Here is a 12,510-nt window from a genome sequence, read left to right on the forward strand (position 1 = left end):
ATCGATGTATTCAACAAAATCAAGAAAGTATAAAAAATAAACTAATGTAGAATCATATTCTAAACAGGTATCGAAAAATTTGCGTTTGAGCGCATTCTTTTATTGTTTTAATAAATCATCCTTCTTTCTTTATCTATTGAACCGATTCGATCTGTCGTTTCCAATTCTCGTTTCTAAAGATCAACGAGGGGCGTTTCCGCGATGGGTCGCAATAAAAGCAAGCTGCACGATGATAAAGCTTTAGAAGAGATTAAGATGTAGCCAGGACTCGTTTCGGAATCTTCAACTAACTTACGTATGATAATCGGCACCGCCCTGATTGTTTCATCAAAATCGTGCGAACACCTTGCGCGACCGGATTTATTTTTTGCTCACATGGATCGCCGATCGTGCACACGCCACGCTTTCTAAATTCCTCGCCGTACCCTTTTCCATTTTGAAAGCGGTCAGTTCATTCGCAAAATTAATGTTCGATCACGGCAGAATCCCGTGAAGTTTTGTCGAAAGAGAGAGAGAAAAAAAGGACAACGATTCCTAAGTCTAAAAGATAATAGGAAACCGGGGTTTCTAATATCGTGGATGGTTACACGAAGAAGAAGAAGCAGCTGCTTTCTACGAAATTGCTGTCGATGAAATTGCATCGAAGGAAATAGTTTTGCGAGGACTATCCCCTTTTCTATCCTCTTCTTTCTCATCGTAAGTTAACTAGCGTTGTTTTTCTTTCTTTTCTTGTTTTGCTCTTTTTCTACTCCCTTTTCTTGGGTAGTTAATAGTTCTAACCGGTTTTATTTGCACGTCGAGTCCTCTTCTCGTTCCGCTGTCGGTGTTTAATTTGTTTTTTTCTTTTTTTATGGATGCATCTACGAGTAGCATACTTCTTCACGCGTGCGCCCATCTTTCACCCTCCCCCTCCTTGAACAAATCGTTTGCAAATTGACCATCTCTTCTTGGATACTAGGATGAAATGAAATATTTCTTTACTATTTCTAATTTTTATTAGTCTACATCTAAACAACAAAATTTGTTTTTTATAGATAATGTAGTAATTTGAAATAATAATTTATTAAAATTAAAAAAAATTATGAAATTGATAATGCAATTTATTTTCTGTAAATGTCTTTTCTGCATATACAACAATGAATAATATTTTGGAATAGAAATACATATAATAGAATATTACAATAAATTGATAATCTATTTCTAAATGATATTGATCAATGGCACCAATTAGTTATCATTTCATATTTCTGTATATTCTTGAACAAAATTTAATTGCAAATTTTATCAATTATTAATATATTTTATATATTTATATGATTCATAATATCTTATTATTTTTTATTCAATATTTCTATGTTCGATCTGAATTCAATTAAACCTTTGTTTAAAATATTTGTATACAAATATTTATCATTATATATATTATATATATCATTAGTTACAATTAGCTGATTTAAATAAAAAAAAATTTGGAGATTTGATAAAAACATCTAAAAATAAATGATGTGATAAAAGTATAAAACATGCACACTATTAAAGCAAATTGTAATAAAAGCAAAAAGAAAAAACACAAATTATTAATATGTACATATATGTATAGTAATTAATAAAAAAAAATTTTAATCTAGTTAATAAAAATAATTTTTATGTTTTATTTTATTTATATAAAAAAAATTTATTATATATAATAAAAATTATTATTAAATAATAAAATAAAAACGAAAATTATATTATAAAATTATAATTCTAATTTTTTTGGATAAAGTCTGTAAAATCTAAATTTGATCAATAAATTCTTTTACAACTTAAAATTTATCATATCCATTGATTTTATAAATTTTTCTGTAATTTACAATATAATTCTTGTTTTTAATAAATTGGATTTCTTATTATAAAAAAATATAATAATTTTTAATAAAAAAAAATGATCATTTTGTAATCATTTTTAATTTGTTCATCTATATTGAACATCGTTTTACATATTCATTTTGATATACTAAATTTATAATATGAGAAGAAAGATATTAAAGATATTAAAATTGATAACATAATAAAAATAGGAATCATAAAAACAAAAATATATTTAAAAACGAACAAAAATTTATATTTTAAAAACTTTATACTATCTTAAAAATTAATTTTTTATTCGATCAGATAAAGAAGTATCTTTTGCAAAATTAAAAATAAATTTTTTTCATTATTAGAAAATAATGAATTAATTATATGATTTTAGACATTTTTTTTTTTGCAGCAATAGCACATAATTGAGATTTTTATTATTTAAAAATGTATACAAAATCTTTTATTTTTCTTTAAAAAAATAGCTAATAATAGCTAATTATGATACACTTTTCTTTATAATAAAAATCAAAGTGTTTTTTTTTATTCATAAATCTTCTTAGATAACATATTTGTTATAAATATAGTTCAAATTAAAAATTTTGTATTGCACGTAAAAAATTTATTAAAAAATATTTATTATATTTTATATCTATTTATTTATTATATCTAATAAAATCAAAAGTTAAATAATGTTAAAAATAAACACAAAATTATACCAATAAGGATGATCGTTTAGAATTGTTCACCTGTCCTTATTTCCGCGATGAAACACACTTACAAAGGACAAGACACAGGCATTCTGTCGTAATCTTGTCAGTGTTCCCCGGCGGCTCGCACAAGGGCATAGATTAATCTATTCGAACCATCTGATCCTCTCCTCGTTAGGGGTTGTTCCGTTGTTATTACGAGCCTACCCCTCTGGCTAACGTTGCACACGATCTGATAAGAAGACGCCACGCAATTTTTACCCCAGTTTCAACGACACTGTGCTTACATGTAGATACGTGGGAAACATTTTTGGACACGAATTTGGAAAACGTTTTGACGATCAAGGGAACTGACCAATTATCCGTTGATAAATATGAATAATATCAATAATAACGAATTGATACATTATCAATCATAAAATCACACTATTTATAAAGAAATTTACATATTTTAAAAAATTAATTTTAATAAAAATTTTATGTATAAAGTATAATATATAAATCTGGGCAAAATTTATTTAAATATAATTAAAAATTAATTATTTTAAATAATATTTTATATTATTTAATAAATAATTTTAATTTACGTTTTTTATTTTAGTTAGTTAATAAAGGAATTTGAGAAAAGATATATTTTTGAGAAAGTAATAAATTAAAGAATTGATTACTCGAGGAAATAATTTATATTTTTAAATGAAAAATTCGTTTTTGAAACAACTTTCAAAATATATAGATATTGAACAACAAATATAATATTATCATAGTGTGTAATAATATTAATTAGAAGAAAAATAAAATGTTAATTAGAAGAAAAATAATATAAACATTTAAGTGTATATTAAAAAACTAGTTATTTTCATCGAAATCGAATAATAATTGTAAATAATAAATAATTTATTTTGTGAAATGTTAAATAAATCATTTAATTGCAGATACACTTATTTATTTTTACTTTTTATATGAAATACTTTATTTGGAATACTTTATTTCAAATAATAATTAACTATTTCTTAAATAAAATAAATTTTAAAAAGTACTAATTTTAAGATAATATAATTTGAAAATTTTTTAAAATATCCAAATCTATTTATATATATAAAATATATATGTAAAACAATTTTTCGATGAAAAATTTCCTTGAGTAAATTAAATTAATCCTCAAATTTTTATTATTTTTTCATTTTTTATACAATTTTAATTGGAAATACTTTTTATAACAAAATAATAAAGTATTAAAACTTGAATATTTTATAATTTAATATTTTGCTCTATTTTTTATTATTATGAATTTATATTTAAAAAATAATATTGAAACTTTAAAAATTTATTTTATTTCCTCAAAGTTGATGTTCTATTAATAAAAAAATCCATGTATATATATAAATCTATGTGTGTATATATATAATTATGCTAATATCTATATATTTACAATGTTCATATAAAATGGAATTATTTTCAGTTCTGATAATATAACTTATTAATTCGCCTAAAATGCATCAATGCTTTTGCGATTAATTGTAGAAATACAAAAGTACAAAAAATTAATTAATAATATCGAAAATAGGATAGTTTAATTATATGGAAAATTTTTAAATATAGTTTATTTATATTAAATTTTTATAAAATTGAAATAGGTATATATATAGGTTTAAGAATATTTTATGACGATCAAACGCTATAATAAAACTAGAATCGCTTCATTCTTCTTTCATCTAATACAATTTTTAATTATCTATAATTTAAAATAAACTTTAATTGATATTTTTGTATATTTATACAACTTTTGACTTTGGACGTTCCATACACAAAGAAATAATTTTTGCAGATTTTAAAAAAGTAAGTGTAAATTTTGGGAAACATAAAAATTTATATATTATATCATTGCTGTAGATATTTCTTAAATCCATAATAAATTTTTAATCAAATCATGACATAACTAATAATAATTAATCGAATAAATTGTGAAAAATTTTGATTTTTATTTTTAATCAAGTCGATCAAATTACAAATTAAAATTAAAGAAATAAAAAGCATCGCACTTTTTCCAGAATAACAATAACTTAATCTTCCCAATCTTTTTTCTCAAACTTTTTTCGAACTACAAAAATCGATCATTGAAAACATTGACGAAACGTTCAACGTTCCCTCATTAACTGTTGCAAAAAAAATCTTTCGCAAGTAAAAACTACTTACAACCCCACCTTTGCGCCAGATGCTGAATATCCAAACCCTAAATTTCAACATCGTGTTCTTCAAACAGTGTATGGTATACCATTTGTAGAAACCGCAATGCGGTTGGAAACACCGGTTAACCGGTGATGATCCGTGAACAAACGCAACCTGCTTTGGCAAACGAACGAAATTGGGGGAGAAGAAAGAGGATGAGAGGGCGACTTTTGCGGTTATGGCACGCTCGAAAGTCGAGAGTTCTCCACAATCACACTATAGGGGGTCGTTACAAGCGCCTAGGGTGTTTTGCTTGCTCTCTTATTTGTCATCGAGCCATCGATCCATTAAACAAGTCCATACATCGGAAAAGAATGATGAACATCGTTAGACTTCATGAAACTTGATTTTCTTAGGTAGGGTACGATTTTTAAAATCGTTGGAGAACGAATCTATGAAAAATTTTTGATATTTTTTATAATAATATTATACTAAATAATAAGTATTATTTTTATATTTAAAAATAAATAAATTAGGACTTTTAAAATACAATAATTTTAAAAATATGTATTCTTGGATTTAAAGCATATGCAGGTAATTTAATATGTAAAAAGTATATATAATTTGTTTTATATAATTATTTATAACATATCTTTTTTAAAAATTAAATTAAAGTAAGTTAAAAAAATTTCAAGATGCAATATCAAATGAAAATAAGAATGATTAGTATATATAATATTTACTAATATTTTTTTTTTTTTTTATTTATTTGAAACGCACTTTCAAAATTACATATATGTTGAAAATTTATATCATTTCATTACAATCCTAATCTCTATAAAGAAATTATTCATCTGAATAGATTATTAATTCCATCATTCATCATCATTTTTTTCTTTATTCATATTTGTATATTTCAATTTACAAATTAATGACTATTTGAAAACTAAGAGAAATATTTATCACCATCTATTACAGTTTAATCTATCAACAAATTCCTTATGAAAAATTTATTAAATATTTAAATGCAACATAATTAAATATGTAATTTATCAATACATCTATTAGTTAAAGTATCATTACTTAAACAATTTTTCATTTTATTTTCCTTATCTTAAATCTAATTTAAAAATTGAAAATTGAAAAAATAATTTTCTAGTATAGCAAATTAATAATCTTGTTGTAAGATTTAATATTCATCAATTTTGTAATTGTTTATTAGTTTTTAAAAATAAATTTTAATTAATTCTTATAATAGTTATCCCATAATTATAGTTATTATATTTTATTTAATATGATAATTAATAATTATTTAGTTATTATTTTTTATCTTTGCATAATATGACATAACATTATATCTATCTCTACATTATACATATAAATTTTAAATAGATATTTAAATATACTATATTTATATAAATTATTAGAAAAATATTTTTCAAAATTTTATAATTTTTTTATTGTCCAATCTATATTAATTTATATCATACATGTACTATTGAAAATTCCATGAGTTATAATTAAAGAATTGCAATCTCTTGCTCATAGTATCCCATTTAACCTATTACATATCGTAAAATTATGTATCAATTCAAATCAAAAACACAACTTAATTAAACAATCTTTTCAAACTTTATTTCAAATAATTATCAAATACGAAATTATATCGGAACAACTTCAATTTCATTTTCCATTCCTCTCCCTCTACAATTTTTAACAACGACCTGTAATATATTATTACACAAGTAAAAATGTCACAGACTTGTCCTTCCACAAACCATGCACCTGTTCCCATAGAATAATTTAGAGGCCGGCACGCTTTCATAAAAGCTCAACCAAGATCGATTCGTATCACGAGGCGGGGGACGAGGGGACGAAAATTGTCGCGATAACCGAGCAGATAGAAAAAGGCCACGGAATGGCATAGGAGAATCGCCACACCGAGCGCCTCGATTTTTATCTTCCTAAATCGTCTCTTCGAGGTAGATGAGGCCATCCTCTTTTGGCGGCTTATGAAACGGTAGCGACCGCCATTGGTCGTGAACGAGCCATAAGTATATATAACCGTTCCGTTTTCGAACAGGGTGACTTATTGTATACACGTCTGTAGAAGGCGCACGATGTTTCTCCTCTTCCTTTATCCGAACGCATCGAACAGGTTTAATTACCGCCGGTTGTAAATTTGCGGTGTCCTGCTGTCTTGAGAACGTGCCCCAAGGCTTCTACGCGTCCCGTTTGACGTCGTGGAATTCAGACTTTGACATCTTGCTCGGTACCAGTTTAATAAACAAATCGACCAGCTTTTAAATTAACCCATCAGCAAAAGGATTTTTACTTTCATTTAACTTGAATTTCTATCCCGCTTTTTAAATGTATGTTATCTTACGCGTTTAGATATTAAATAAAACACTTAAAAAATTAAACGCTTAAAAATTAATATATTATATACTTAAAGATAATATTTATGTTTATAATTTCTATATTTAGACAATTCTACGTAATGCATAGATATAATATATGAATAAATGTATAAATATATACAGAGATGAGAATCATAATCATATAAGTCCTATGGGAATTATTTTGAGAAGATCATTTTTAGAAATATTAATTAAACTGGAAAAGAATTTTTTTTATATTTTTCGGTTTCGAGATTGAATTGCCTTTAATTTGAAACTAATATATTAAAATAAGCTACCAATTAATTTATAATGTGAAATTATAGTTTATATAATTTTCTATCGATTAGATTTATATCATTATGATATTATTCGTATAGGATACAAAATGTAGATAAATAGATATTATATAATTATATATTATATAATTATATAATTATATATAATATAAGATATATATATTTTTATTTTTATGTAATTGAAATAGATATATTATATATAATATATTATGTTTAATAAAACAATGCTTATCGTAAAATCATTCAATTTGAATTTCTTAATCAATTAATGTATTTTTTGAATCATTGAATTAAAAAATACAAATTGTGCATTAGAAATCAATAAAAATAAAGTTATCACATGTTTCTCACGTAATCTCCATATTAACAACAAATTATTCGTAAAAAAAAAAGAACACGATTCAAAATCGTTAACGAAATTAATTACATCTATAATAACTTCAACAAATTACAACAACAAGTCATTTTACTCTTAACTTCTTCCTCTCAGAACTTCTTCTTTACATCCAAATAACCAAGCATCCACTAAATCATAAATCCAGAAAATTAATGTTTTACTGAATCACGACTAGGAAGAGGCAGAGAGAAAAAACGGAAAAAAATCGCGCAAAAAATCGACTGTCCAATATTCACGCGTGCTCTCACAAATTATCATTCTTCTTCTTCCGAGTGACGGATGGATTCCTTTTTCTCAAATCGCCACGATCTTCGTGATCGTTCACGAAACGACGATTCGCGGACACACATGAACCGTTTAACCCATCGGTTTAATTCCACGTTTCGTCCAAAGAATGTTCCAGGACCTATATAATTGTCGAGCAGAAGGTACTGTTCATTGGTTCTGTTGCGCAAGAAACCGAGCAAAATGCCGGACTCAAGGACTCCAAAGGGATGGCTCGCGATCAAGCTTCTCCAATTTTTCCTGGAACGCACAAGAGAATCTTCGTTGTAAAATATTATATGTGGTACTCACGTGCCACGACTGGAACGATTATATTATATCTTCCTCAAATAGGAAATATTACACAATTTCTAATTTTGGATGATCGCCCTTCTTTGTTGAACTTTTATTTTTTATTTTTGAGAGATTCGCAAAAAATGTTTTCTACGGTATTGAATTATATTAATATTCTATGATATATATTAGATGTATATATATTTATATAACAATTGTATAAAAATTTGGCAAAATTTTTTCAGTAAGTATTCAATCATTAAAATCGTTAATTAAAATACGATCAAGTTTAAAGTAAATCATTTAATCTAATCATTTGCATTTTAATTTTATAGTTTTATACTCATTTGGATTTTGCAAATATATTCCGTGATATAAATATGACCTGAGATTTTAAGTTTCAATTCATAATACTGAAGATAAAAGTAATTTGGAATATTTTAAGATTATAGGAAAATTTATTGAAAAAAATGTGTGCCTTTTTTGCAATATGAAGTACATTGACGATGAAAAGGATAAGAATAAGTTTCATGAAACGCAAATATAGTGATTAGTAAGTTATGTTTGTAATTATTATAAATAATTTTATCTAAAAATCAATATGTATTTAATATTATAGTTCCTACATTGTGTTATGTATTTGATTAAATCATAACAGAGAATAATTTTAATAAATAAATTAACTAATATTTATTTAATTTAATAAAATAATAAATAATATATTACAACTACTTTACTTACTTTATTTTATATCATTTTTTAATTAAACCTAAACTTTCAGATATTTTATATTTTTTAATGTTTTATTCAGAATTTGAAATATAATAATTTATTAGTTTTCTTACATTTTTATGTAATTTTATTTATTCTCAATAAGTTTATAATAAGTTTTCATTCGTCTTAATAAATAAATTGATATTTAAAATGCTGTATTTTTTCTATTACAATAAATATTAATTTATATTATTATTAATTATTATATTATTATTATTAATTAATATTATATAAAATTTATATAATACTATTCTAAAAATTTTGCGTGTACTATTGTGTTCTATAGCAAAAAATTCACAAAGCATTTTTGAAATAGTTGTGACAAGATTCATAAATGCAAATTTTTTATAAATCTTTTTTTAATTCCTTCTAATATCATTAACTTAACTCAAAATGGTTAACTTAATATTTGATTTTATTGAACACGATAAATAACAAATAAATTGCGTGAGCGTGAAGAAAAGTTTTCAAGCATTAAAAAACTTTAGACATGTTGCAATACACTAACTAGAAGAAACATAATTATCATAGAAACATATAAGTTCATAAGTTCATTGGAACACCTAAGAAAGATTTAAAAAAATCTTAAAAATTATTGGAAAATTCTTATTTTATTCAAATTAGCTATTCTTGAATAGTAATTTTGATTATGAGCAATTAAATCATAATTTGTTATAATATATTTACCATATAATAATTTTATTATCCAAAAGTTTATTTTCAATGGTAACATATAACATATAACATATAACATAAATTTAATTCTTATATATTTCAATTTCATTTTTCTGTAATAAATTTTTTCCAAAGCGAAATTAGAAAAAAGAAATTTGCCTAGATTTTAAAATCCTATTACAAATTTTGATTTCAACAATACACATATATAAAAAGATTGAGAATCGTTAATTTAAATTATAAAAATATTATATAGATTCTTATAAAAGCGTAGAACTTTTCATTTTTTAATTATAAAATATTCGTTTTATGTGATTCTTTGTTGAGCAAATGAAAATCACACTTAAATAATCTGCATATCAATAATCACAAATATTTATAAAAAATAAAATAAAAATTCAAATATAATGTTTAATATAATTTAAAATGCTTAAAAAATAAAATAAAATAAATTCTAATAATTCAAACGATCTCTTTTTTTTTAATAAATTCATTGAAATATAATAAATTCGCTAAAAAATTATGGAAAAATATTTTTTAATTTATGAACAAAAATGTATATAAAATATCATTGAAAAGTATGACATTAGGAATTAGAACGATCAAGAACAAATACGCGAAAGTATTTATCCTCGTAAGAAACAAAAAAATTAATAAATCACCAAATTGTCGCCAATTTCTCTGGCTTCCAAAGAGAAATCTTGTTTCAGTATTTGAAATTATTTATGAGTACAAGATAAAATTTTGACGCAATTAAGACTTCAAGTTTCTTTAATTATTCCAAATTAGAATTTCGAACATTCTTAATAATTCCATTAATTTTCAATAAATTTTTATTTATTTTTAATATATTTAATCAAAACATATTTTAAAAATATCAAATGGTATAATAATACTTCTATTATATATGCAAATTTTGATAAACATAATAATTAATAAATAGATTAAATAAATACATATATTCATATGTATAACTTATTCTTCTTTAATAAAATCAATAACAAATATTTAGAAATAAATCATTCGAAACTTCGAAATCTTCGAAATTCTATGAAAAACTTTATTATCATATAATTTGAAAATCTCGAAATACAGATAAATAATAATAAGTAATAATTCTTCTTATAATAATAAAATATTAATAATATTAATATTAATAATAAAATAATAAAATATAAATAATAAAATATAATAATAAAATATTAATAATAAAATATACAGAAATGTTGTATGAATTTATTTTCATTTAACTAATAGTTCGATTAAATTTGTGCTTAGATTTTAATTTATTTTAAAATTAATATGATTTTATCAATTCATTATAATAATTTATCCATAAAAAATAAAAATTAGAAATATAATAGTTTGTATTATAAAATAGTTGTATTATAAAAAAAATGACTTTATTATTAATTGAAATATGAATGAATATAGATTTCTGAAATTAAAGAATTTTCAAAATAGAAATTTTTCAAGATTTTAATATTTAATAAAATAAATAGGTACTTACCTATTTTATTTCTTAGAAGAAAAAGAAGAAAAAGAAAAAAGAATAAGAACATTTCAGGTTTTAAGAATTTTCAAAACTTTCAAAAATTTTGAGATTAAAGTTTTATGAATCTAAAAAATAAAGACTTATCTATAATTAACGAATCCACACTAATTTTCAAATCTCGAAGAAACGAAATCTTTAATATATATACCGATCTAAATTCACAAGGAACGAATTCAACGTATAAATAGAATCATCCCACACTCATAGTCACCACCCCGATCGGCAAAGCCGTGCGAAGTCAACCCTGACCCGACAAGCCGCTCCTCCTCATGAACCTACCCAAACGTCAGCTCAACTCAATCACACTTCGTGTAAGTAGCACAAACCGAGCGTAGTAGGAGTGGAGGATCGCCAGTAGAAACTCGGTGGAGGAGGAAAGGTAACTGTGGAGAAGAGCCACTCAGCCCGCCCACCCCCGTATCTCCGTCTCCGTCCAATCTTCCCTCTTCCTTCGAGCCCACCGACTGAATGGTTCGCGTGGAAACGGTAATGCTCGCGAAACGACAGAGTGGGTGTCGATGAGAGAGAAGCTTGAACAATCGAAGGAAGAAAGAAAGAAAGGAAGGATGGTAACGGGCCGGAACAGAGAGACGAAGGGGACTTTACGTTCACCACGGGGCCATGGCCGTGGGCAAGGTGGGCCACAGGGGCAGACCCGGCCGAACGCGTTCAGCACGCGACGACACGCTACCGTCACCTTCTCCCCTCTATAAACCCTTGTTCCATCCTCTTTCATCGCCATCGAAACCCTACGTCCAATTCCGTCGCGCCACAATATTCACCCATACGTAGGCGTTTCTGCATGAACAGGCACCACGACCGAAGCGTGGACCGCTCGTGGCACAAGGTACGGGGGACCAAATCGAAAGCAAAGCCCGTAACCCCCCGGTTCCCAGGCCGAGCCCACTTCAGACACATCGTGTCCTCCGCGTGGTCCACATCATTTCGTCCTGGTCATCCGCCTTTTTTTCCTTCTTCGTTCTTCTTCGTCTCGCTCTTCGAACCCTTATCCTCTTTCCCTCTTCGCTCCTATTTCATCTTTTCTCATCTCTTCTCGCCAAAAGTTTCTTCTATTTCCCTCTTCCTCCTACCACTGTCTCTCCCGTATACACCTCCCTCCCTCTATGCTTCCTTCTTC

Source organism: Apis dorsata, unplaced genomic scaffold, assembly GCF_000469605.1.
Source record: "Apis dorsata unplaced genomic scaffold, Apis dorsata 1.3 scaffold_978, whole genome shotgun sequence".
NCBI lineage: Eukaryota > Metazoa > Arthropoda > Insecta > Hymenoptera > Apidae > Apis > Apis dorsata.